Raw genomic sequence first — 18,930 nt, 5'->3', positions numbered from 1 at the left:
GGAAATATGGGAATTCAAGGTTAGGTCTATCCTTACAAACAAAACAAAATCTTCCTTTTTCTGAATTTTATTTTTATTTGTGTATATATAGTTTGATTGAGCAGAGGCCTTCTGCGCCCCGCTGGTAATATGTGGAGTCACGTCTTCTCGAAATTGGTGTTCCGTTCCATTGTTCAGAAATGTTCATTGGTTCAAACAGGAAACCTTCTTCGCTCTTGGCTTAACACATTCCAGCTGCGAGGCGGGTCGTGGAGAGCACTCCCAAGGAAGTTCGAGAAAAATTGTCTGTATTTTGGGTGACGGACAACGACATAATGACGGTCATTGAGGTATGTCCAAAAATCGAGTACAGAGTCTAAAGTTTGTCCAAATAGGTAGTTAATGGCATGTTCGCGAATCCAATTCACTGCATTGGTCTTTGTCCGAGGAAAATAGTCACGACGCTATCGGTGCTGTCGGCGAAAAGCGTTTACCATGTGGGTACAGAAGCGGCAGTTGTAAAAGTTTCTTACTTCGATTTCTGGATAAGTATGCATTTTCGGACCCTATACCTAACGATGAAAAATGCTCTATTAACAATTATCTATCGATTCCGCCAATTTTGAGTCGATTGTTATTCATAACCTTTAGGGGCGATTTTCTCAAAATTGCGAGGGTGTTGACCCAAAATATCTTAGATTCCTTCGTTTTAGGTTGTACACAAGCGACCTGCCAAATTTGAGCTGAATCGGTTGGATGTGTCTGAGGCCTTCCCCTTGTGAGAAGCTTGTGACAGTCTGAGAAGCTTGTGGCGATGTAGCAGGTTAGGTTGTGCCGAGCAAAAATTGTTCAGAAAAAAAATTGGTACGTTGCACCGCTTTCGAGTTAATAGGCACAGAAGTTAGACAGTCAGCCCGTTGCACACACAAATTGAAGCGGCCCGCCAGAGAAGATGTAGACAAACTTGTTCTTCACTTGGCTTATTAAACCAGAACAAGGGAGCGATACAAAAATTGGACATAGTATGGGAGTAAGAGTCGAATCCTAGCCAGAGGCTGAGTAGTCGCGCGCACTGTCATCTACGCCATGAGAACAGCTGACACTAATTGTTCTGGCAGGTCCCTGGAAGTTGCACTCGGAACTGGCTGATTGGCTAAATTCAATGTTAGCTAACTTGGAAACGCCGCAACGAATCGGATATTCTCAGAAGACCTATACTGCAACACTCTTACAAACTTTTCAGACTGTTTCTGATCACCCCACATAATACCTTCAAGCTCTTCTTCACTACTCTTGCTTATATTAATTTTGTTTTATTGTGATAATCCACTTTGATGTGTTTCTGGTTTTTTGCCTTTATATTCATTTAATATTTCTTTGAATGGTATTGCACTGCCAAAGATGACAATTACTCTATTTTGGTCCTCAGTCTCCATGTACATCATCTTTGAAAACGACAGTCCGTTAGGCCTGATCATCTTATAATCCCAAAACCGGTTAACAAAATAAATTAATGATCGCGAAAATTCTCAGTTTTCTGCTTTTCACGTTAAAGAAACACAGAAGCATACAGAAGGAAACACAACGAGCACATCATTTGATCGGAGGATGACGGACTGTCAAAAATACTACACAAACACAAATCAACACGATGAAAAAACTTTTTCTTTCGACTCATCACTTTTTTACTGGTTTCATGCAGCCGCCTACAACGTCCTCTCCTGTGCAAACCTCTTCATCTCAGAGTAGCACTAGCAACCTACGTCCTCAATTATTTGCTTGATGTACTCTAATCTCTGTCTTCCCCTACAGTTTTTAGCCTTTATAACTCCATCTAGCACCGCGGAAGTTGTTCCCTTATGTCTTAACTGATGTCCTATGATCCTGTCCTTTCTTCTTGTCAGTGTTTTCCTCTCGGATTAGCGCAGAACCTCCTCATTCCTTATCAGTCTACCTACTTTTCAGCATTCTTCTGTTGCACCATATCGCAAATGCTTCGTTTGTCTCCTGTTCCGGTTTTCCCACAGTCCGTGTTTCACTACCATGTAAAACTGTGCTCCAAACGTACATTCTAAGAAATATCTTCCTCATATAAATGGCTGTGTTTGATACTGTAAGACTTCTCTTGGGCAGGAATGCAATCTTTGCTTGTGCTAATCTGCTTTTTATGCTCTCCTTGCTTCGTTTGGCATGTGTTATTTTGCTTCCAAGATGGGTGAATCTCTTCACTTAGGTTACTCCGTGATCATCAATTTTGATGTTAAGTACATCGGTAATCTCATTTCTGCTTCACTTCGGTACTTACATCTTTCTTCAGCTTACTCTCTCAATTCCTATTTTGTATTCATTAGATTGTTTATTCCATTCAGCCGGTCCTGAAATTCTTCGTGACTTCAATGAGGATAGCAATGTCATCAGGGAATCCTTATCATAGATATTCATTCTGCCTTAATTCGAATCCAACTCCAAAACCTTTATTTTAATTCCGTCATTGCTTCTTCGATGTACATAGTTAACGTTAGGGAGGAAATCCTACAACCCTACCTTACACCCGCGTTAAGGGCTTCCATTCCTATCGTTCCCTACTGGTGAAGAAACATAGGAAGCACCGCGGGACAGCTACGGTCGCAGGTTCGAATCCTGCCTCGGGCATGGGTGTGTGTGATGTCCTTAGGTTAGTTAGGTTTAAGTAGTTCTAAGTTCTAGGGGACTTATGACCTCAGATGTTGAGTCCCATAGTGCTCAGAGCCATTTGAACCATTTTTTTTTTTGAAACATAGGAAGACTCAAAACTAGGTGGAAGCACTTGGACTAATCTCTACTGTAGGCAAACAGGCAAAACCTAATACGTGAAGGATAGAAGTACTGATTGTAAATGAGGTTAGACTGAGAGGCAAACAGACGAAGTTTGTAGTGTTCCTGAGGTGCAGAGGGCATTCGAAACGGAGGATGAGTAGCGAGCACACTCTCAAGATGGCGGCGCGGCACCTTGAAGGCTGACATAGGTGTGGGGTTCGCCGCATGCATGCCGTAGCCGGGTCGCCGACAATGCATCAGCGCACGGTTGACAGCCACATACATCACGGGCGAGATAAGCGGTCGTCCATTAAAAAAACACTCCGTATTCGGAAGCATAGGGGGCGCGGGGAGGGAGGTTCAGAAGGGGCAAATTCTCTCCAGAATGTGTAATCGAATTATTTCCTCCCCCTCCGTTTCCTTTTTATTATACAGTCAGAGTAGGCGGCTGCTCAGCGACATAAGGTGCCTGAGCTTTTGACGCGGCCATTAATTCTGAGGCGGATTAGGAAACAGCGAAAAATACTTAGCTCCCTACATCATGGGGAGAAATAACGCCACGCGACCGGCAAACAAAGTCTTGCCGCCGGAAAAAGGAACCAAACTTATAACGCAGAGGGACTCTACGGCCGAAAGGAAAATTCTGGCTTGGTACTGACATTATGACTTGAAGTGAATCCATAGTGGACGTCGCTGGGAATGGGAAGGAAATATGAGACAAATGAGGAAATGCAGTAAGAATGAAGAATTTACGTCCGTAGCTCGTGGTCGTGGGGTAGCGTTCTCGCTTCCCACGCCCGGGTTCCCGGGTTCGATTCCCGGCGGGGTCAGGGATTTTCTCTGCCTCGTGATGACTGGGTGTTGTGTGATGTCCTTAGGTTAGTTAGGTTTAAGTAGTTCTAAGTTCTAGGGGACTGATGACCATCGATGTTAAGTCCCATAGTGCTCAGAGCCATTTTTTTTGAAGAATTTACGAGTTTTTCCACATCCTTGATACAGATTTGTATTGTGATATAGCAGCAGATAGTCTTTGTAATGATTGTTGTAGCTTTTAAACGAGAGGAAATGTTGATATTCGTTGAAATTTAGTTTGTTCTGTAGGCACACGTTGCGTAGTAGCGTGGTTATCTTCTTTCTAAAAAGCATTTGACTCACTCCCCATCGCACTGCCCTCAGGTTTAGTGGTAAGGTGACCTACTGGATAGCCCGTCAAAACTGAACACAATCTAGCATGATAACAGGATGAAGGAGTGGTATTTACAGGTAATCACCCTGTAACAGCATGCGTTCTCAAATGGTTCAAATGGCTCTGAACACTATGGGACTTAACATCTGTGGTCGTCAGTCCCCTAGAACTTAGAACTACTTAAACCTAACTAACCTAAGGACATCACACACATCCATGCCCGAGGCAGGATTCGAACCTGCGACCGAAGCGGACGCGCGGTTCCAGACTGAAGCGCCTAGAACCGCTCGGCCACACAGGCTGGCATTCGTTCTCAGAAATGATAAGTTCACAAAGGTACATGTATCACATTGGAATAACCGAAATAAAATGTTAAAACGTACATGCATTCTGTATTTATTTTTTAAAAAACCTACCTGATACCAACTGTTCGTCTATAATTGTGAGCCATATGTTTGTGACTATTACAGCGCCATCTGTCACAACGCGAAAAAAGTGGTCCAACTAAAACATTCATATTTCTTTACGCACTACACGAATATGTAATAAAATATGGGGGTTCCTTTTTAAAAAAGCGCAGTTGATATCCGTTTGACCTAGTTCAGCGCCATCTAGCGGGCCAACCATAACGCATGGTTTCCCCCTTGAAGCTAGACAAGTTTCGTTCTTTGTAGATTTTTCGTTTGACGCTTATTTCGTGAGTTTCGGCCAGGTCACGATCAGTGGAACACCCTGTAAATGGGAATTTTCTCTGGTAACGTGAAACAAAAGTGACGCTTTCCGTCAACATCGAACGTCGAATAAAAGACGTGATGAGCAGTAGCCTGTTTGTTGGGGCTAACTTCAATTACACACTGTAAAACGCATTTCCGAATTTCTGGCGAAACACCAGAGAAAAGGTGCCTGATGACTCTCAGCGGAGATACGCTGTATACGTGTGTGCTGGGTGTTGCATTTCTCACGTGAGCGCAAGAAAAGATCGTATTACGAATTTACTCCTGTTGCGTATTTTTTCGACGACAGGGAACTTTATGTAGCAATAAGCGTCGTACGCTATAAGTATTTACGGCGAAGCCCTTGACAGAAGGTAGCCACAGGTACGTACTGGTCCGTTGCGGGCCACGAAAAACAGAGCGAAGCTATGACGCTGCCGTGATTGATCCCTGCCCACGCGGCTTGTTTCTCGAACTGGTGGAGCACAACGGATGTCTTATTCCAGCTGCGGCGGAGCACCAAGGCCTCACGCGCACCATCTAGCGGCCGGAAATGAAAGTCCGGGTCCTTATTTTTAGCGCCGCATTACGTACGCTGCAGCCGATGATAGGTCATACGCGCCGAGGAGTCGAATAACAGCCCGACGAATGTGCCTCATGAATTTTGAATCGCTCAGGAACTGGACAGTCTGAGACACCAAAAACTTGACACTTCTCTGGATTCCAAGAAAAGCGAGGACAATTCTTCCTGGTCCCCGACTTATCGTAAATATTGTCATACTTGCTGAGCGATCGAAGAACCTCGGAATCGGCAGGTCTTATGATGAGAATGGTCTTCGTGCCCTAAATCATATCTCAGCATAAAATGAAAAACATCCAGGACCATCATTTGGTTTTGAAGCTCCAACAGCGGCCATCTTTCCACCTTAAATTATTGGAATTCAGGTTTCCCTGTTATGCAAACAACTGTTCATTTCAATACGCAGCCATGTTTCAGCACCTTTATGCCCTCATCAACCTGGTCGCTCTGTGGAATAATAGGTACTTACAGTTAGAACATCTTCTCACTCTTGTTTCGCGGTTATGGTGTGAAGCACAGCAGACGTCGATTTTTTTTTGTACTCTCTATGATTATCAAGAATCCACATTATCAGTGCTGTCATAAAGGGGCCGGAGCAAGGCGTAATGAAACTCCGAAGTAGATTGCGTAATAAAATAAGACCTGTAAGTACAGCTAGAAGTTCCATCCGTATTACTTAAATATGGGAAATACCTCGAGAAAAGCATGCTTGAACATAAATACAGATGCTAGTCAAGCTTGCAGGTTGCGCTGTAGTATTTGTCCACAAACGACTCTTATGTCATCTGCTCAATAGGTTGCAAGTGTCGGTCTTGATCAGAAAAGAGTTCTGTGTAGTTGTGAGTGTATTTTCTCGGAGCTAAGTGATTTCAAATGTGGGAAAACTGTTGGCGCACGTATGGTGACTGGTTCCGTAACCAAGGTAGCCGAATGTTTTGTGTTTCAAGAGGCACCGTTTCGAACATCTACGTCCACACACGAGGTGCATTCAAGTTCTAAGGCCTCCGATTTTTTTTCTCCGGACTGGAAAGAGATAGAAACATGCGCATTGTTTTAAAATGAGGCCGCATTCATTGTCAATACGTCCCAGAGATGGCAGCACCGTACGGCAGATGGAATTTTACCGCCAGCGCTGAGAATGAGAACTGTTTTAAATACTTAAAATGGCGACGTTTTCCTTGCTTGAACAGCGTGCAATCTGCATTTGCATGTGAAACCAATTGAAATTCATCGACAGTTGAAGGAGACATGTGGTGATGGAGTTATGGATATGTCGAAAGTGCGTTCGTGGGTGCGACAGTTTAATGAAGGCAGAACATAGTGTGACAACAAACCGAAACAACCTCGGGCTCGCACAAGCCGGTCTGACGACATGATCGAGAAAGTGGAGAGAATTGTTTTGGGGGATCGCCGAATGAGTTGAACAGACACAATCCTGCATGACGACCTGAAAATGCGAAAAGTGTCATCCAGGTGGGTGCCACGAATGCTGACAGACGACCACATGTCTGCCCGTGTGGCATGTTGCCAAGCAATGTTGACGCGCAACGACAGCACGAATGGGACTTTCTTTTCGTCGGTTGTGACAATGGATGAGACGTGGATGCCATTTTTCAATCCAGAAACAAAGCGCCAGTCAGCTCAATGGAAGCACACAGATTCACCGCCATCAAAAAAATTTCGGGTAACCGCCAGTGCTGAAAAAATGATGGTGTCCATGTTCTGGGACAGCGAGGGCGTAATCCTTACCCATTGCGTTCCAAAGGGTACTACGGTAACAGGTGCATCCTACGAAAATGTTTTGAAGAACAAATTCCTTCCTGCACTGCAACAAAAACGTCCGGGAAGGGCTGCGCGTGTGCTGTTTCACCAAGACAACGCACCCGCACATCGAGCTAACGTTACGCAACAGTTTCTTCGTGATAACAACTTTGAAGTGATTCCTCATGCTCCCTACTCACCTGACCTGGCTCCTAGTGACTTTTGGCTTTTTCCAACAATGAAAGACACTCTCCGTGGCCGCACATTCATCAGCTGTGCTGCTATTGCTTCAGCGATTTTCCAGTGGTCAAAACAGACTCCTAAAGAAGCCTTCGCCGCTGCCATGGAATCATGGCGTCAGCGTTGTGAAAAATGTGTACGTCTGCAGGGCAATTACGTCGAGAAGTAACGCCAGTTTCATCGATTTCGGGTGAGTAGTTAATTAGAAAAAAAATCGGAGGCCTTAGAACTTGAATGCACCTCGTACAAGGAAAGCAGAAACACTTCATTCCCTAAGTCACAACGCGAAAGAAGTGTGTCTTGAGTGACGGTCTTTGAAGAAGATTGTAGGGAATAATATAACATGGTATTTTTTGTGATCTCTCCAAGGCATTTGACTGTGTGGATCATGTCACACTCTTAGAAAAACTAAGGTTTTATGGAACTGAAGGCTATACACACAGCTGGTTTGAATCATACTTGGTGAACAGAAAGCGAAAAGTTGTGATGAATAACAGAAATAATGTTGGGAGGGTTGTAAATTATAGTGAATGGGGAGTTATCACAAAGGGAGTCGCACAGGGTTCAATTTTAGGTCCTCTGCTGTTCCTTATTCATGTGAATGACCCCCACTTAACGTTCAGCAAACGGATCTAGTACTTTTTGCAGATGACACGAGTGTTATAATAAATCCCATTCCAGAAAAAGCAGCTGAAGATATTGTTAAGGATGTCTTTCAAAGAATTATTAAGTGGTTCTCAGAAAATGGACTCTCCCTTAATTTTGAAAAAATTCACTACATCCAGTTCTGTACAATGAATAAAGTCATGCCGACAATTGATTAACATATGAACAGGGCTCAGTTAACAGGGTAGATTTCTCCAAATTTTTTCTTCTTCACATTGATGACAACTTAAACTGGAAGAAGCATATTACTGAGCTTCTCAAACAACTAAGTTCAGCTTCTTTCACTCTCCAAATAATCGCTAGTCTTGATATTAAACAGATCAGTCTCCGAACGTACTTTGCATACTTCCACTCAATAATGTCTTATAGAATAGTTTTCTGGGGTAACTCACCACTTAGACATAAAGTATTGATTGCACAAAAGAGAGCACTGAAAATAATTAGTGGTTGTCACCCAAAGACGTCATGTAGGCACCTTTTCAAGGACCTGGGTATTTTAACTGCACCATCAGAGTACATATATTCGCTAATGAAATTCGTTACAAATAATCCATCTCAATTCGCGAAGAACAGTGATGTTCATACGTACAACACTAGAGGAAAATTGACCTTTCCTATCCGTTATTGAAGCTGTCAGTTGCTCAAAAGGGAGTACATTATTCAGCAACAAAAATCTTTGATCATTGGTCCAACAACATAAAGAGTCTGGCAGGTGGCAGATCAATGTTTAAATATAGCTTAAAATCATTTGTTTTGGACAACTCCTTCTACTCCATGGACGAGTTTCTGTTTCAGAAATGGTAAAAAAAAATGTTGTACCTCAAAATATAGTTGTATGTGTAGAGCTAAAAATTTCCGTAATATTAATATTAGCACTATTCATGTGTTTATATATATATATATATATATATATATATATATATATATATATATATATATATATATATATGTCAGTGACGCAACTACCTGTAACGGGAAAATGTTGTACCAGAACCATGAATGGAATGTGGAGCAACGGAACAATGTCACTTGGTCTGATGTGTCTTGTTGCAGACCCTTTCCCCAACTTCTGACCGAGTTTACGTCCAAAGAGTCAAACAGTGCGGGGATTGGGGGATGATTTGGCCGGCCATATCGTGGTATTTTATGAAGCCAATGGTTGTACAGAAAGGTAGTATTACTATCAAGGATTATGTGACCATTTTGGTTGATCCGGTCCATCGCATGGTATAGTATTCATTGCCCAATAAAAAGGAATGCTATGTTCCAACGCGACACGGCGTCTGTTGACGCAGCACGCGGCGTCCAAGATTAGTTTTGTCAGCACGAGGATGAACTGTTGCATCTCGACTCGTCACCGCAGTCACCACAATATTATAGATCGTCTCCCTTGGGGAGAAGCGTGCCTCATCGCTATCCACCTCTTATCATGGTTACCTGAACTTTGGCACTATTTTGCAGGAAGAATGGTATAAGATTCCCTTGAAAAACTTGCAGGAGCAGTCGTTATCAGTGGAAGCTGTTTTTGACGCCAACGGGTCCACTATACAGTATTGGGCATGATAATGCCTTATATTTTTGGGGTTTCCATATTTTCTTGTCCACCCCCTGCAGTAACAGTCGTCTTCCAATAGGAAAACTGATGTACTGTGATCGTATATGAGGATGAAGTTTTGACTTAAACGTTTTAGATTAACCATCATGAGGAATACAATACACAGATAATATGCTGGCTAATTGTTGTTTAGTCTCACATTCTCTCGCGATTGAACTGAAAATGAGCCCTGCGGCACTACAAAATGAAGATAATTTGAGATAAAGTAGCTTGGTCGCACATTCGGCGATCGCAGGGCAGGAAAACACAGATTCCTGTCGGAGCTGGGAATACCGGCAAGGGCGCGGAGGTTACAGCCAAATTGCAGCCTGCATGCCGGCCGCTGCCCCGGTAATAACTCAATTTGGTGTGGGCTCCCGGTAAGGCAAAGATTGGCCGGTAAATCACGGCGGGCCTCCTCTCGTTTTCCTCGATCGCGGAAGGCCGTCGCGCCGGCAGTATCGATCATCGGCGCCGGGGATCCCCCAGCAGGGAGCGTGTACCGGTACTGTGCCGCAGGGCGCGAGTAATCGATGTTTGCGACAAGGCTAATAGCGCCCGCCTCTGGGACCAGCTTAAAGCCGCACCGCAGGTTAATATGTACTACAGCTGTAATCAAGGGAGTGACACAAACTTGATTCCTCCAGTTTCATACACTTGTTTCCATCAATACAGGTGGGAGAAAAAAACCAAAATTAGGAATAATTCGGGGAAACATACGGACGTTGTCTCCTTATGCATGCAGGATGCTGATGCGGCAATTTTAGATTTATATTTACATAATGCTAGCTGAGTACCCGGCGTTGGTCGGGTATGTATTTAGTTCATTTTTCAATTAGACCATCTCCTCCATTTCCTTCTCTCTCTCCATCTCCTCCATTTCCTTCTCTCTCTCCATCTCCTCCATTTCCTTCTCTCTCTCTGTATCCTCCTTCATATCCTATATGTCCACCCACTCCACCCCTCAGTCCCTGTCCATCTCGTCCTTCCGCTCCTCCTCTCTGTCCATCTCCTTCTGTTCCCTCTCTGCCCATTTCGCTAACATACACTACTGGCCAATAAAATTGCTACACCACGAAGATGACGTGCTACAGACGCGAAATTTAACCGAAGAATTCTACGCTTACCGCTTAACAATCAGACGCTATGACACATACAATCACATTCTTAACACTAGCCGTTTATTTCAACAATTCCTGGTAAATACGTGTGCAACAACAGAAGCAGAACGGATGCTTTACTTAAGACTCAATCAGAAGAAACTACGCTCCGAAGAATATATCCACTTTCGAGACGCATTCATATATGACGGAAACATTGACGACATTGGACCAATGGACCTTCATCATACATAGGAAAGTCTGGGACACATACACTAATACATTCAAGATGCCACAACCTACATAAGAAAATATGGACGACCTGACCTCTTGATAACATTTGCATGCAACCTGTCGTGGCCAGAAATCAAAGAACAACTAAAACACGGACAAACCCCCATGCATAGACACGAAATAACAGCTCAAGTTCTCTGGCAAAAACAAATGAGATTTGTTGAAGTCATCACAAACCATCACATCTCTGGAACCTTTAGGTGCTCGATATACACAATCGAATGGCAAAAACGAGGGCTGCCTCACTCAAACAATCGCTTATAGCTACACGACATAATTCATCCCACAAATGTCGACAAAATCATCCAAGCTGAATTTCCCAATCCACACGAAGATCCGGAACTGCATGACACAGTAGTGAAAAACATGGTTTAAGGACCATGCGGGTCATTAAACCCCATTTCGTCTTCTATGAATGATGGTAAATGTACAAAAAAATACCCAAAACCATATATGGACGACAAACAAACCGGGGTTGATTGCTATCCCAAATACAGAAGACGATCACCCAAAAACCGTGACTTCACAACAAAAATACGAATATGAGGCAACGGTGAACTGGTAATAGATAATCAGTGGGTAATACCGTGTAACACACTGCTTTCCAAAATGTTCCAAGCACATATAAAAGTAGAATACTGCAATTCAGTGAAATTCATCAAATATGTCTGTAAGTGGGAGAACAAAGGCAGTGACATGGCAGTATATCAAACAGCCAAAGGCAGCGAACAAAACAGAAATGACGAGCATCTCATGTACCAAATGGGAAGATACATAAACAGTAACGAAACAGCTTGGCGGATTTTCAGTTTTCCCACACACGAACGCGAACCAACTGTGCAATATCTAGCAGTACATGAAACCGATATTCATGTAACTGTCGTCATATTTCCTGAATAGTCGTGTATTTGTGTCTTTAGAACCGCCTGATTATTTGAAATTTCACGTTTTCGACCTAGATTTAAAATTTTTTCATGCTGCCAGTGACACACAAATCACAGAACACAAACAACAATTAAAAAAGACCTACATTCGGAAAAAGGAACCTTAGAACTGACTGTTATTGAATAGAAACAAATGATTCATGCAACACTTAATTTTGCGGCCCGCTAGATATCACTTCTAGCGCAAATATTGTTCCGTTACTCAGAAAGCCAATACCCAAACAATTAGTTTTATGAAACAACAGCGGCGCCCCTATTGCTAAGGCCGCAACGGTTCTGGGAGTGGCGAGTCGCAGTTACAAAACCCCTGAGTAAAGTCAAGAATTTCGCATCAATTTTGCGAGTACGCATTCGTAACGTCCGCTCCCCAAAGTGGCCGTAACTGTAGTGGCACACACTCCACTGCTCTCTCATTAAAACGACGGTATGGAACTTCAGATTTCGGCTGATCTGTAAAATTTTGTTTAATGGGCACAGAATATGAATCTAGAATAAAGCGAAGTAAGAGGAAAGTAATTAGGAGTAGCAGAAATGAAATTAGCGATAAATTTAATATCAAAATTGGAGATTACTAACCGGACAAAGGTAAGAAACTCTGCTACGTGGGAAACAAAGTAACTCATACGGACGAAGCAAGGTGGGTACAGAAAAGTAGATTATCACAGGAAAATAGAACATTTCTGACCAAGAGAAACAGCTCCTCGCATCAAATATCAGCCTTAATCTGAGGAAGAAATGACTGAGAATTTACGTTTGGATTACAGCATTGTACAGCTGTGAGTCATCGGCTGTGAGAACATCAGAAAAGAGGCATTTGATGTGTGGTACTATAGATGAATGTTGGAGATTGGGTGGACTGTTAAGATACGGTTTGAGGACGTCATGAGTGGAAAAGAAGACATGAAGAACACTGACTGAAGTAAAAGAACAGAATAATAGGCGAACAGAATAATAGGCGATGTGTTAAGACATTAGGGAATAACTTCCACCGTACTAAAGGGAGCTGAAGGGGGTAAAAACTGTAGCGGAAGACAAATAGCTGAGGACACAGGGTGCAACTGCTACTCTCGGTTGAAGACGTTGGCGCAAGTGGAATTCGTGGAGGACGATTAAGAGAATCGGGCCATTGTGGCCGAGTGGTTCTAGGCACTTCAGTCTCGAACCGCAATGCTGCTACGGTCGCAGGTTCGAATCCTGCCTCGGGCATGGATGTGTGTGATGTCCTTAGGTTAGTTAGGTTTAAGTAGTTCTAAGTCTAGGGGACTGATGTTAAGTCCCATAGTGCTCAGAGCCATTTGAAACATTTTGATTAAGAGAAGAGCACGAAATGAAATACGAATGCACATGGTGGTGCAGGCGCCGTAAGTTTGATATTGTGAGATTGTATAATAAACGGGACAATAGATATTGGAGTGGTGGATAATCTAATCAGCGCTGCTAGGAGCTGCAAACACTACTATCTTCCGAGATGTCAAAGTTTATCAGATCGTGACACGGGTAGGCTCTCAGAAGAACTTTACTCAAAATACATTGTTGTGTGCTCCAGAAGTGGGAAAGTAATTTTTTCCCGAATCATGCTTAGTTAGATGCTGAACATTTCTGGGGATACTGGTACATACCTGATGTCATTGAATGGAGATGATCGCAAAATGTGTGGGAACCATTCATTAATATGGGGCGTGTCTGCACTTCGCCTTTACGTCGGCTTTAACTCTCCTGGCGACACTTCTAGAGAGATGTGGGATTTTCTATGGAAGAATGGCAGCCAATTACATCTCAAGAGTCTAAGTCAAAGTAGATGGTGATGTTGGACGCTGGAGAAAAGTCTACATGGTATTATAGATGTTCCATTACGTTCAGGTTGCGGCTCAGCAAGCATCATTCCGTTTCAGGAATGTTATTTTTCACAAACCATTGCCTCAACGATGCGCCGGCCGCGGTGGTCTAGCGGTTCTAGGCGCTCAGTCCGGAACCACGCGACCGCTTCAGTCGCAGGTTCGAATCCTGCTTCGGGCATGGATGTGTGTGATGTCCTTAGGTTAGTTAGGTTTAAGTAGTTCTAAGTTCTAGGGGACTGATGACCACAGATGTTGAGTCCCACAGTGCTTAGAGCCATTTGAACCATTTTTTTGTTAAAAGAAACGTTCATACCGTTCCGCATATATTTTTTCATTAAGCGCCATAAGGAGACCACACTCTAACCAAGGAAAACACATCTATACCTCAACAATACTTATTTCACTGTTGGCCCAACGCATTATGGCTGATAATATTCTCCAGGCATTCGCCGAACTCAAACCATTCAATCGGCTTCATAGAGGGTATAGCATAATTCATTACTCAAAATAGTATCCAGTCATACACTGTCCAATGGCGTCACTCTCTGCGCCACCCCAAGCGCCGCTTAGCAATGACTACTGAAATGTCTGACTTACGGGGACTTATCAGACCTATGTAACACATCTGTTTAACTCACTGTGCTAGCAGGACTGCTGGTGGCAGTTTGGTATTCTCGAGTGATTCTTTCCGCTTATTTTATGCGACCGGTTACAACCGGCGTCTTCAATGCTCGACGCACGCTCTCCGTCAGTACATGAGGTCACCTAGGTGCAAGTTCGCTGTGGTTGTTCATTCGCGTTTCCACGTCATAACTACATTATCAGGAGTTTTAGAATGGCTGAAATGTCCGTCATGGACCTGTTACTCAGATGACATCCAGTGACTAGTCCACGTTCGAAGTGACTGAGCTCTCCTAACCGACCCATTCTGCCGTCACTGTTTCTCTAGCGACAACACAGGTGCCCCACCTCCTTTCGTACTGCCGGGTTAGAGAGCCTGCATACAGAGAGAGTGCCCATAGGTGAAGTTGCCCGTGACTAGCTGATTAGCTTTGGCGCCATTTTTCTGCCAAACGTCTCTCGCGGTTCCTATGTTCGCCGTGCTTTTGAGTTGAATTGAACTTCAGAGGACTTTTGGAAACGATTAAAAGGTTTTGAATTATTGAGAGACTTGTTACGCGTTGTGCATGCATGTTAGATTTAGTTGTGTATCGTTTTTAGTGCGTAATTAGCGTTTGCGATCTTAAATACGAGTTGAAATAATGAAGCGTTTTGTGATGAAGTTGGTAGGCCTACATGTTTGAAGTAAACACGATAGTAATTGTACAGTGTTGTTTTCAGATATCTGTAATTCGTTCTGCAGACGTTCGTAAACGATGCCAGGTTGTGCTGCATTTGGTTGTTCCAATAGAGGCGAAGGTGGATTTGGCATGTTAGCATTTCCACGCAATGGTTTCTGAAACATTATTCATAGTAAATAATTGTAGGTAATGTTGAAGACAGTTTTTAATAGGCCTGCTTACTGTGGGGTAGAAGGGAACCGGCAGTTTTCTTGTTAAATTTGGCCGTTATTACAGTAGCCTACATTTAACATTACCTGATATTTGTAATCTTTTTCGTTTGTTATCTACGAGAGGTATTCAGTATGAAAGAAAGTCGTAATCAGTTGTTTACTTGTTACATGGAAAAATTTTGAAGAGGTGACAAGAAGTACTAATACGTCTCACACATTTTGCATGTCACAAGTAAACAACTGCTTACGACTTTCATTCATTTGGTTAATACAGGTACGTTAAATCTTTAGCGTTATGCACTTCCGATACAGAACAAATGCTATACACTATATTTTTTTATTTTCGTTACTTTCATTGCAATATGTCTAGTAAACGAGATAAATGCAAGTAACAAATAATTTTTACAGTCACTGTATCAAATTTTCCTGTGCTGTACGTAGTTGGCTACTATGAGTATATTGCAGCTGTAAAGAAAGGCATTTAACGAATGATTCGCCATATTGTCTTGCGCTTTTGATTCGGTGAGTGTGTACTCCACTGGTAGATGCTATTTCCCTTGACTTCCGGAAGGCGTTTGATACAGTTCTGCACTGTCGCCTGATAAACAAAGTAACAGCCTACGGAATATCAGACCAGCTGTGTGGATGGATTGAAGAGTTTTTAGCAAACAGAACACAGCATACTGTTCTCATTGGAGAGACGTCTACAGACGTTAAAGTAACCTCTGGCGTGCCACAGGGGAGTGTTATAGTCTTTTCACAATATATATAAATGACCTAGTAGATAGTGTCGGAAGTTCCATGCGGCTTTTCGCGGATGATGCTGTAGTATACACAGAAGTTGCAGCATTAGAAAATTGTAGCGAAATGCAGGAAGATCTGCAGCGGATAGGTACTTGGTGCAGGGAGTGGCAACTGACCCTTAACAGAGACAAATGTAATGTATTGCGAATATATAGAAAGAAGGATCCTTTATTGTATGATTATATGATAGCGGAACAAAAACTGGTAGCAGTTGTTTCTGTAAAATATCTGGGAGTATGCGTGCGGAACGATTTGAAGTGGAATGATCATATAAAATTAATTGTTGGTAAGGGGGCTACCACGTTGTGATTCATTGGGAGAGTCCTTAGATAATGTAGTCCATCAACAAAGGAGGTGGCTTACAAAACACTCGTTCGACCTATACTTGAGTATTGCTCATCAGTGTGGGATCCGTACCAGAAGGGTTGACTGAGGAGATAGCGAAGGTTCAAAGAAGAGCGGCGCGTTTCGTCACAGGGTTATTTGGTAACCGTGATAACGTTACGGAGATGTTTAGCAAACTCAAGTGGCAGACTCTGCAAGAGAGGCGCTCTGCATCGCGGTGTAGCTTGCTCGCCAGGTTTCGAGAGGGTGCGTTTCTGGATGAGGTATCGAAATATTGCTTCCCCCTACTTATACCTCCCGAGGAGATCACGAATGTAAAATTAGAGAGATTAGAGCGCGCACGGAGACTTTCAGGCAGTCGTTCTTCCCGCGAACCGTACGTGACTGGAACAGAAAAGGGAGGTAATGACAGTGGCACGTAAAGTGCCCTCCGCCACACACCGTTGGGTGGCTTGCGGAGTATAAATGTAGATGTAGATGTACTGGCCATTCAAAAGTCCTGCCCGCAGTTTGGTAGAAAAATGGCCGCCGTATCGTCCGGTTGGCCACTCTCTCCCTATACAGGCTCTCTACGCCGGGTTCACCTCTGGTGACATGTAGTGGTGAATTCTAGATTACATACGGGTGTCCGGATAGTTTTGATCAGAGACTGTAGATAAAGAAGTATTCCATACCTGTATTTGGCGCCGGAGGAATGGCATGTTGGTGACGATGGCGGGGGGGGGGGGGGGGTGTTATAGAGAGTGGAACAGTGTGCTAAGAGGGCTGCAAGAGGGTGTTAGTATATGCTTCGCAGATGTGGTATGGCGCAAGAGTCACAGCTTGATGTGTGTGTGTGTGTGTGTGTGTGTGTGTGTGTGTGTGTGCGTGCGTGCGTGCGTATGTGTGAGAGACCAGAGGCCCGTGTAGGGGTGGAGCAAAGGAACACATTTATTACTACTAGGGTGGTGTGGGCGGAGAGCTCTAGATTTAAAACCAGATCCGAAAATATCGCGCAAACTCTCCCCGGCGAATCCGCGCGTTCGGTATTAAGTTGTTGCCTCGCTCGCGTATGTGTTTGCGCCTGTGTGTGCGCGCGTACGTACGTGTTTACGGGCACCTACGCTGCCGTCGGCGTTTAAGTTAGATTTATCGTGGGAGAGAATTATGCCGCATTCTCTCCCTCTCTCTTTCTCACACACTGATGCTCCCCCTCACCCCCTTCTTCTTTAGGGAGCTTCAGATACATGCGTGTTTCCGCAGGGTCCCCCCGAACTGGTGGGGTGAGGCTCTGCTGAAAAATCTTCAGCTCGCCGTATATATTAAAGGGATGATTTCTAATGCAAACGGCTTAAGCTAGGCAAAAAGAATGCGTGTTTGTCCGGCAGTAATTCTGCATTTATTATTCACGGGACGGTCCTGTTTTTCCCTAAAAAGCAGATTTTTTTTTTACGACTGCTAATACCACTTTGTACTCGTATCTTTCCAGCCAGACGGTACGCCAGAGAGTGGAATAAATAAACGAACCGCGAGCTATGGATGTTTCATTCCATGTACAGAATTATCCGACACAGATTAGCAGTTCGCCTATATTCGGTTACGTAGTTATGTTCTTCTCCCCAGACCGAAGCTTGGAAAGCGCTCTCACACTTTTTTCTCTGTTTGAACCTAATCTCCTTGTTTTCCTGTTTATCCGTGTATACTGCCAACTTCATTCTCGTCCACGAAATATGGAGATTGTTGTCTTGTTAAGGAATTTGTTGATATGCAACATACTTTTTTGTAATAGATAACTGCTTCTGTAGATGAAAGCCGATGACGGGGAAGTTGTCTGCAGGTAGAAGTAATTCGGTATGACGAAACGTATTCTCACTACAGGACGCAAAATAGCGTAATTTTCAAGTGAAGCGCACAGGAAATCTCATTAGTGCGTTCGCAAGATAGCGTACACTTCCATTTTAGCCCTAACCAAAAGGAGCACTGACGGTTATAATCAGCGTGCTCGACTTAAGTAACAGAACCCAGTACGTTGTTCTGAACGGCGAATATTCATTAGAGGTAAGAGTATCGTCAGGTGTGGCCAGGGAAGTGTGCTAGGGCTTTTATTCTCTATACCCTTAAGATTCTGACGGATGAGGTCTGCGACTGTTTGCTGGTGACGCTGTATGCTTGCGAAAGTGGAGAATGCAGGGATGACGAGGAGTTATTATTTGGTGTGATGAATGGGAGCTCCCTATAAATGTAGAAAAATGTAAGTTAAAACAAATGAGTGGAAAAGCGCCCCTTTAATGTTCGAACAACTACCTAGAAAGAACGCTGTAAAGCCATATGAATCGGAACGAGCATGCGAAGTCGCTAATAAGGAATGTGAATGGTCGACTTCGGTTTATTGGGTGAATTCTAGAAAACTGTAGCTCATCTGTAAAGGAGGCCGCTGTTGGAGGACTATTGCGACCCATTCTTGAGTACTGCACGAGTGTTTTGGATCTCATTAGGTCAGGTTAATGGAAAACATAGAATCAATTCTCGACACTCTTCCTAGATTTGCTGCCAGTAGGTTCGATCAACACACGAGTCTTACGGACATGCTTCGTGAAG

The sequence above is a fragment of the Schistocerca cancellata genome, chromosome 12 (genome assembly GCF_023864275.1).
Source record: "Schistocerca cancellata isolate TAMUIC-IGC-003103 chromosome 12, iqSchCanc2.1, whole genome shotgun sequence".
Lineage (NCBI taxonomy): Eukaryota > Metazoa > Arthropoda > Insecta > Orthoptera > Acrididae > Schistocerca > Schistocerca cancellata.
The sequence above is the reverse complement of the archived record's forward strand: the minus strand, read 5'-3'. Positions refer to the sequence as shown.